Source organism: Galeopterus variegatus, unplaced genomic scaffold (genome assembly GCF_000696425.1).
Source record: "Galeopterus variegatus unplaced genomic scaffold, G_variegatus-3.0.2 Scaffold74, whole genome shotgun sequence".
NCBI classification, from domain to species: Eukaryota; Metazoa; Chordata; class Mammalia; order Dermoptera; family Cynocephalidae; genus Galeopterus; species Galeopterus variegatus.
Window position 1 is genome coordinate 115211 of NW_007726185.1, and position 9047 is coordinate 124257.

Here is a 9047-nt window from a genome sequence, read left to right on the forward strand (position 1 = left end):
GGTGGTGGTGAGGTTTCATGACTGGCTGACCTGGGACATTAGACTATGGCTCCTGATCCTAACTTGGGACTCTTCCCCTAGATGACATTATCTATCTAATAGCCCAATCTCAAGTCTGTGGTTTAGATCCACTCAACCTCTACATCAAAATTCAGATCTATCTTGCCAAGTTGGCATTATTTCCAGGTTGCAAAAAAGTTATGAGTCATAGGGAAAAGAGTCCAAGAAGAGACTTGCATTTCCAAATCTAAATCTCAGAAAAATAGAAGCAAAATGTCTTCCTTGAAGAACCCATATCTCAGCCCTGAAAAATCTTGAGTTTCAATACTCAAAACATAACCTATCAAAACAGTTAGATTGAGCTGAATATATATTACAGCTGTGATAAATTTTGCAATGATTTAATACAATTTTTAAACAATTCAAATTTTAAACTATGTCAGTAAATGCAAAGATGGAAAAGCACGGTAGCTGTAATGCATCCATTTGTGTATAAATATGTCTTTGTTTCCTTAAAAGAAGGCTCACAAAAGGATTTAACTCAGAACTACTTGAACTGATTTAATTCAACTATTTGGATGACTCAATTTTCAGCAAATTGGCACCTTTCTATATAAATCACCTCATGGTATTAAAAGATATTAAACAATGATAATGCTTATTAGAGGCATAATCCTATCTCAGACAAATTCTCTTGGAGGTTAATATGGGTGATATATTTTCTTTCTCTAAAGATAACAGTAAATGCTTGGATTTTCAGTCATTGAACCAAAAGAATATTAGAGCCCCATCTGGTGGATTTGATGCTTTAGTAGACAAAAATGAAATTTTTCTCCAAGCCATTACTGTGCACTGTGTTATTATTGCTTTCAGAATATGGCAGTTAATCTCTGTCTTTTCATTTTATGTTTCGATGTCTATTTCCTTTTGCCTGAATGCCTGGACTTCTCTCTCCAGCATCTACCCACCTCCCTCTTACTCCAGAGAAACAGCCTTCATCTAGAGAGTGAGTACCACAGATACATTTAATGTATAGGAAATAACATTTTGAAAGAATGTGTTTTAACAAAATAGATTAGATGATGTCATCACATAATTATATCACAATATAAATTATATATTATAGTATATGTGATATGCATATATTATAAATGATTAAGTGTTATAATATTTTTATATATTAAACTTTATATATACCTTGTTAGCATATAGAAGATTTACTACCAAACATAGACAAGTGTCAGGAATGGAGTACTAATGAATTTTATTTTCTCAACAAAGATGATGAAGCTCTCTACTGAGATACAAGGGGCAGTTGGTTCAGGGACTAGAATCGTTGCCGAGAATGGGAGAGAGAAAGCTACTCTAGGAAAAAATAAGGCAAGTCTCAAATAAGACGTGCTCCTGATAATCTGGGGACAAGATCAGAAAAATGAACTCCAGAACTTGAAATGTGTAAGAATCCACCTAATATAGATGAAATTAGCCATGTATGGGCATCTTCTCCAAAAGTAGTTTACTTCTGATATCCGTTCTAAATGTGCTCTAGATGAGGCCAGGACATGGTCTAAAATGTGATCAGGGGAAAAAAATCTAGAATGGAAGTGAATAAGATAAATAGAAGCAAACGGTGAGATTTGCTCATCATGAAGTAATGAAAAAAGGAAGTGGCTAATTGCCTTACCAACATCCATCCCCTCTCATTCCTTCCTGGCTGAACCCCAGCGTTGTTCAGTGCAGCAAAATGCTTTGCTAAGATAATTTGACTTCCACCTTCTGTACAGCTAGAGGTGGCTAAATACACCAGCTCAGCCGATGAGGTGCACCCAAAAGCCCTGAGGAGGGCTTCCAGCATAAAAAGGTACAGCCTCACTAGGAGAGTTCTGCCCCCTTGTCCTCAGCCCTGGAATACAGATGTAATGCCTGAAGGCACGTAGGGCAGCCATCTTTCTGCCACGAGGATGAAAACCAAATGCTAAGTATGTTGGAGAAAAAAGGAGGACTCTGGCTCCTTGTTGAGGATTTTGAGCCTGGTTCTGGATTTTTGTTATAAAAGAAAAATAAATCCCTTATTTAAGATACTGTTCTTACTGACAGCTGAAGAGAATCCTACCTGATAACATGTCCGTCTAGCACTATAACAAGGAAATAGTCAACAAGGCATTCTGGAAAGGGGGAAAAAAATTAAAAAGAAAAGAAAGTCTTTAAAACAGTTACTGGGAATATAAAGATATTAAAAAACAGTATTTCTATTTTGAAATTGCTCATAATCTAGTGACAAAGACAAATCTATATAGAGATGATTTTAATATACAAGAGTATTCCAAAAGTTCATGGAAAAATACTATTAAAAAGCAATACAAATCTTCGCATCAACTTTTTAAAGTACCCTCATATATCTTAAGTACTACGAAAAAGGGAGTGAGTTACACGAAGGCCAACAAGAAATAGTCAAAGATGCTGAAGGAAAACAAAGAAACAGTAATACCCAGACCACGCATATGGATACTTTAAGGACTGAGTGGTCAAAAGTACCCAGTGACAGAGGAAAATCTGATCTTTTTTTTTTTTTTCCTTTTTTTTTGTCTTTTTTCATGACCGGCAACAGATCGCAACCCTCAGTGTCGCGCCCGTACCAGACCAGGACCGGCAATGGGATCGCAACCCTCAGTGTTGCACTCACAACCCTCGGTGTTGCGCCTGCACCTTGCCCAGCCAGCGAGCGGCCGGTCTGCATGTGGGATCTGAACCCTCGGCGGGAGCGCCGCCGCGCTCCCAAGCGGCGCACTGTAGCAGTGCGCCACCGGGCCGGCCCGGAAAATCTGATCTTAAAGAAACGAAATATGGGGCCGGCCCGGTGGCGCACTGCTACAGTGTGCCGCTTGGGAAGCACGGTGGCGCTCCCGCCAAGGGTTCAGATCCCACATGCAGACCGGCCGCTCACTGGCTGAGCGGGGAGCGGGGGCAACGCCGAGGGTTGCGATCCCGTTGCCGGTCCCGGTCCGGTACGGGTGCAACACTGAGGGTTGCGATCCGTTGCCGGTCATGAAAAAAAGACAAAAAGACAAAAAAAAAAAAAAAGAAACGAAATATGTCCACTTGATTTGGCAGCTTTGGTGAATACAAGTTCAGTGGCCAGGTGGAGAGCAGAAACCGAATTGCAGTAAGTCTGGGAGAGACAGGAGGTACGAACACACGATCTCTGTAAGCTAGCCGATAGCCAGAGTGGGGGGTTTAGGGCTTCCTGTTGATATGTTTACAGATTGCAGAGAGAGACGCAGTAGAGAGAGCAGAGGTCAACTTACCAGAAAGGGAATAATACGCAGAGCAAGACAGGACACAGGAAAGCACAGGACCAAAAGCACAAGTGGATGGGACTGGCTTTAAACAGAAAAGGCACATCATCACAGAGACGGGAGGAAGGTGGGAGAGAGGCACAGACACGGCAAGTTTCTGGAATGGAGTACTGCTGGCCTTTGTTTTCTCAACGAAGAAGACAGGGCTGTCTGCTGAGATGCAAGGGTGGCAGCTGGTCCAGGGACAGGAATTGTTGCTGGGAATGGGAGGGAAAGAGAGTTACTTTAGGAAAAGTAATAATAGTAATAACAGGAATGCATTTTTAAAAGTCAGGAGGGATTAACTGTCCAGCTATGATTGAAGGGGCGGAGCAGGAATAAAGGAGGTTTGGCCAGCTTATAGAATGGCAAATGGCAGCCCTTAGGTCAAATTCCCATCCTGTTCCATTAACAGTGCACTGGTGGGAGGTGGGGATGGGATCACGCCGTGACCATTGGCCTACCCTTTCATCAATGGATGTGGGCGGATCAATTCCCTCCAAAGGAGGCTGTGCACATGGTAGACATTTGACACTCTTACAAATTACAGATTGGCATTCTGCATTATACACAAGTTTCTCATGAAGCTTATTAGTGTGAATCAAACCCTACTGGCTCTAGAAGTATGGAGTAAAACAGAAGTTTTGAATCTCAAAATTGACAGATGTGATCCAGAGCTCATGGTGACCTCCATCAAGTTTCAAAAGTTATGAGGCTCAGGCCAAAACACCACCTAACTTTTCTAGACTAATTAGTTTTTTATTTTTATTTTTTTTATTTTATTTTTTTTTTCTTTTTTTTTTTTTGTCTTTTGTCTTTTTTTCCGTGTCCGGCAACGGATCGCAACCCTCAGTGTTGCCCCCGTACCGGACCAGGGACCGGCAACGGGATTGCAAACCTCGGTGTTGCTCCCGCACCTCGCTCAGCCAGTGAGCGGGAACCGGTCTGTATGTGGGATCCGAACCCTCGGGCGGGAGCGCTGCCGCGCTTCCCAAGCGGCACACTATCCAGTGCGCCACCGGGCCGGCCCCGTAGACTAATTAGTTTTTTAAAAACTAAAATGTAACTACCAAAAATGGGAACATAAATAATCTACTCACTTCAACCAGCATCTTTTGAGTATACAAATGGCCAGAGCACTGTGCTGGGTGACTCTCCAAATGGGAAGATAAAAATTATCTGGGTTCTGCCCTTAAAAATTGACATTACAGAAGATGGAGATGGATTGATGCTGCCTCTGGTTCTGTATTATATCATTTGTTCTCTCTTTCTGTGGGTTTTATAAGCAAATAAGCTAGACAGAATTGAACCCAACATGCTGAAAAAGTGTGCTGTGTTTTCCAAAAAGTTCATGACAACACACTTTACCTGGGGAGTCTCCAGAGTGCCTCATTCTGACCCCACATTAACCAATTTGGTTCCAGACATCATACTATGAAATGCATGTATGCATAATAAAGCCCATTCATGAAGGAGAAAGGACTATAAAAAAATAGAATTTTTAAAAAGTGTTTACAATGACAAGGGAATCTTTGATATAATTTACAAATGTCAAACCTGTGTTTCAGAGTGAACAGTTCTGACTGAGGCCACACAATCGAATGGCAGAGACAAAGCTATGTGTTTACTTCCATTGTTGCCAGAGAGAAGTCGGCTGTCAGTCTCATGATGGTTTCTTTGAAGAGAATCCGCCTTTGTTTTTATCTCCAGCTGTTTCAAAGGGGGGTTTTTTATTTGCTTGGTTTTCCACAGTTTCACAATGATACATCTAGGTTTGGTTTTCATTTTATTTATTTGACTTATGATTCCTTAGACTTCTGAAATCTGTGGTTTGGTGTCTAAAGTCAGTTTTGAAAATTTCTCAGTCTTTATGTCTTTAAATATTTTCTCTATCTCACTCTCTATCAGGCCACCCAAACAATTCAGGGTTGCCTGTATTGGCAAATACTTTTAGGGCAAATGTGGCTTCTATGTTAATTTAGCTCTCTGGGTTTGCAATTTTCATTTGCCTTTAGCTCAGCAATTCCTTTCTGTCTGTTGCTCCTTGATGCAGCTAAGAAAATACTTTTAAATATTTTCTCAGGATTTTTAGTTGTTTTCTGCAGGAGAATTTGAATAACCTAACTCACAATTACCAGAAAATAAAAATTCAGAAACCTATAAGCAAGAAATAAATGATTTTTGTTGTATACCACTAGAATTTTATGGTTGGCTGCAACAAAAGTTGACTAATACAATACCTGACACAGTTATACTAAACAAATATTTATAGATGTAATAGAGAGACGTTACATAACTGTCTGCCTTTCCTGACTGGTGACTGACCTTCTGCAGTGCTGTATTCATATTTGTTGTATCTGTATTTGTTGCTCCTGACTCCCGACTACTCACCTGATTTCTACTCTTTGCTTTGTGTTTAGTGGAAATATACTATGTCCCCCCCTATACCAGCCCTTGACCAATCCACCTGTCTTTGCAGCCCCACCTCACCTTGACTACTGCCTTCCTGCTACTTAGCCACATCTGGCTCACTACCCTGTTGAAGCTTGACCTTGATTTACCTAGGCATGGTCTCCTGCCATGTCTGAACTCTACCACCGCACATTGCCCAGCCCTGAGAGACAGCAAGTCTGTTCAGGGAGGTAAAGAGCAGATAAACTTGAGTAAAAAGGAATAGGATATTGGGAGGCAGGGTTAAAAGGAGAGAGAAATTGTTTAGAGAAATATTTCAAGTGTGTAGAAAGAACAAACTTCCAAAGACAGTCTCCAAAGCCAGCCAGACATGTACAATCATTTAGCCAAGAAATACAGCACGAAATGAATACAGGAGTTTTACCCAGCAGGATGTCGAATTTATTTCCACATTTTTTTCTTTCAGTGTTTTATTTCCAGAAGCACCTCAAGCAGTCCTTGTCTGGTACATCGAGAAACCACCAAACCTACTCCAAAGCCCATCAAATGCAGGAGCTGATGGACCAATGCGATCATTCCATGAAATGGAAAACTCACACTCCAGGAGGGAAGACCTTCCTCGTGCCTCTACTGAGGGACTCTACAAAAAGTCCAACTTCATCTCTGATGTTACTGTCATGTGAATGCTTAGGAATCGCTTTGGCATTTACAACTGAGATCTCCCTGACTGTGAAGTTTTCATAACTGCTTCTTTTGAATTCATTTTGTAAATGCTGATCACTCAAAAATGATCAAAGAATGCAAAGCTTTTAGAGACCATTGTCAAGCCATTAGAGCTGTTTCCCTTTTTCTGATGGTTCATTCTTCTCCATCACACTTATCAGTGAAGTCAATTTCTTTTATTGGTTTACTGCATCAATTTATATTAAGGTAAAGGGTCAATGTTACCGATAATGGCAAAAAAGCACACAAATTGTTGGATGCGTTTTATCTTGAGTTCCCTTCTTTCTTTAATAATATTAATTTGTGGGCATTTTCCTCATGTGTTCATTGTAACATAAGAAAGAATCATTTCTTACACATTTTACTGAGGTACAGCATACATCCAGAAAAATGCACTAATCAGAACAACACGAAGCCTTTTCACAAAGTGAAATCACCAATGTGCCCAGAGCTCAAATCAAGACACCAAACATTATCAGAGCCTTAGAAGTGCACTTTGAGCACCTGCCAGTCAGTACCCCCTTTCCACACCCAAAGGTAAACCACTGCCCAGACTTTTAAGGGCACAGAGTAGTTGTACCTGTTTTTAAACTTCACATAAGTGGAGTCATACCATACACGCACTTTTGTATCTGCCTTCTATCATTCAGGATTATACGTGTGTGTGTGTGTGTGTGTGTGTGTGTGTGTGTGTGTGGCTGGCTGACTAGTATGGAGATCTGAACCCTTGACCTTGGGGTATCATGTTTAATCATTTGCATTATGAAGTTGTGGTTCAATCATTCGCATGCCACATAGTATTCCATTGTTTAAAGATACCACATCTGACTTATTCCTTCTGCTGTTGAGGGACATTAAGATTGTTGTCCATTTTGTTCTGTTACAAACAGTGCTCTGAGAACACTTATCCGATATGTTTTTTGGTGAATATATGTATATATTTCTGTTGGAATTGTATCTAGTAAGGATCATTTTAATTTAGAACTTCTTCCTATAAAAACAATTCTGAGTATTCTTGAAGAAGCTGTTATTTTATATTCTCAGTTCCAGATCCAAACTTCCAGGAGATTGTTTTTTATCACCTTTCTTTATCTGAAAAATAAACAGATTTCTATGGGAGAAAGGGTCCAGACATTGAAATGTATCCAAGTATTAATGGCATAGGAAATGTAGTAGAAAAGAATATTAACACTTAAGTAATTTGTACCTTTTACTTTGGGGGGTGTTAGAAGTTTTAATTTTCTTAGTATACTTTAGTTAGTGCAGAAAATGAATTCTGGCAGCTAGAACCCAAAGCCAAGCAGTTTTTGCCTCAGTCCATTCCAACTTCACTCTCCAGAGGGCTAGTTGATTAAAGGTTGTATTAAAAGAGCATAAAAAATGAGTTTTTACCAATTGTCAGGGATCCATCTGCAGCTTTTCCTTGCCAGAATACACAAACCAGAGCAAGATATCAAGGGATATGGGTAACAATAGCAATGCACCCAAAAATGGTCTTTGTAGAAAATACAAAAAGGTACAGCCACTTTGGAAGACAGTTTGGTGATTTTTAAACAAAGCTAAGAACTTTAATTAATAATAATGTATAAATATCTATTCATCAATTGTAACAAATGTACCATACCAATGCAAGATGTTAAAAACAGGGGTAGTTGTTGGTTTGGGAAATGAGTATATATGGGAGCTCTCTATGCTTTGACTCTGCAGCCTCACCAGTGGAATCCTGGAAATGGAGCTCCCAAAACTTCTACCCTCTCTGGGCAAAGCCAGGTCATCATTACTTTATTGGTCACCCAGCTCTTGCACCTCTGGTGTCTTTGCCCTTGCGACTCCAGCTGCCTCTGACACTCCTATCTCCCCAACGTAAGCTGAGCTCATCTCAATTCTGTCTGGAGTCTGTCGCTGTCTTGGTGGCACCCTCTCCCATCTCTGTTGATCCTAACATGGCCTCTGACAGTGCTCTTGCTGGGGGAGGACACTACCTTTCCCCACCAAGAATACAAGGACTGTAAAGAGACTGGATGGGGTGGTCCTGATTTCCCTATTTTCTACTGTGGCCTTTTAATTAGGTTTTAGCTGTCCTATCGCCCCTGCCTCCTTGTCATGTCCAAGTAATCCAAGATGAGGTGCCCTTGGGACTGAATAAAACGTCACATCAGCAATCCTACTAAAAAATCACATGCAAAATATTCCTTTGTGCTGAAAGTAAGTCAATGATATGGGAGGATGATAAAGCCCTGTGGCCCTCTCTTCCCTCTGATAGCTCCCTGATCACCAAAAACACCACCAAAAACAGGGAAGCTCCAATGTCTTTATGACGAGGTCCTGAGCACCTCATAGTGAGCCACTCAAGGACCTTGAAACTGTTTCTCCAGTGTGATAACTGATTCTACATGAAATAGATTCATGGGGGATCTGCCCTGGTGTTCCAGGGTTTTCTAGAGCTGGGGTTCCCAAATGCTAGTCTGTGCAAAGCTCTCAAAATTCCACAGGAAAACGAGAAAAATAAAGATAATGCAGTGAGTTTTGTCACAAAGCCAACTTACTAAATTTAAAAGATTGCCCTCTGTTGGATGT

At 40.6% G+C, this 9047-nt stretch overlaps 1 long non-coding RNA gene across 1 annotated transcript; it reads left to right on the forward strand.

Annotated features, from left to right (window-relative positions):
- Window positions 1-921: 921 nt before the first annotated feature.
- Window positions 922-7589, forward strand: LOC103595048. The gene is made up of 2 exons (XR_550905.1): window positions 922-1006; window positions 6214-7589. It is a non-coding gene; the product is annotated as an uncharacterized LOC103595048 (long non-coding RNA).
- The last annotated feature ends 1458 nt before the right edge of the window (window positions 7590-9047 follow it).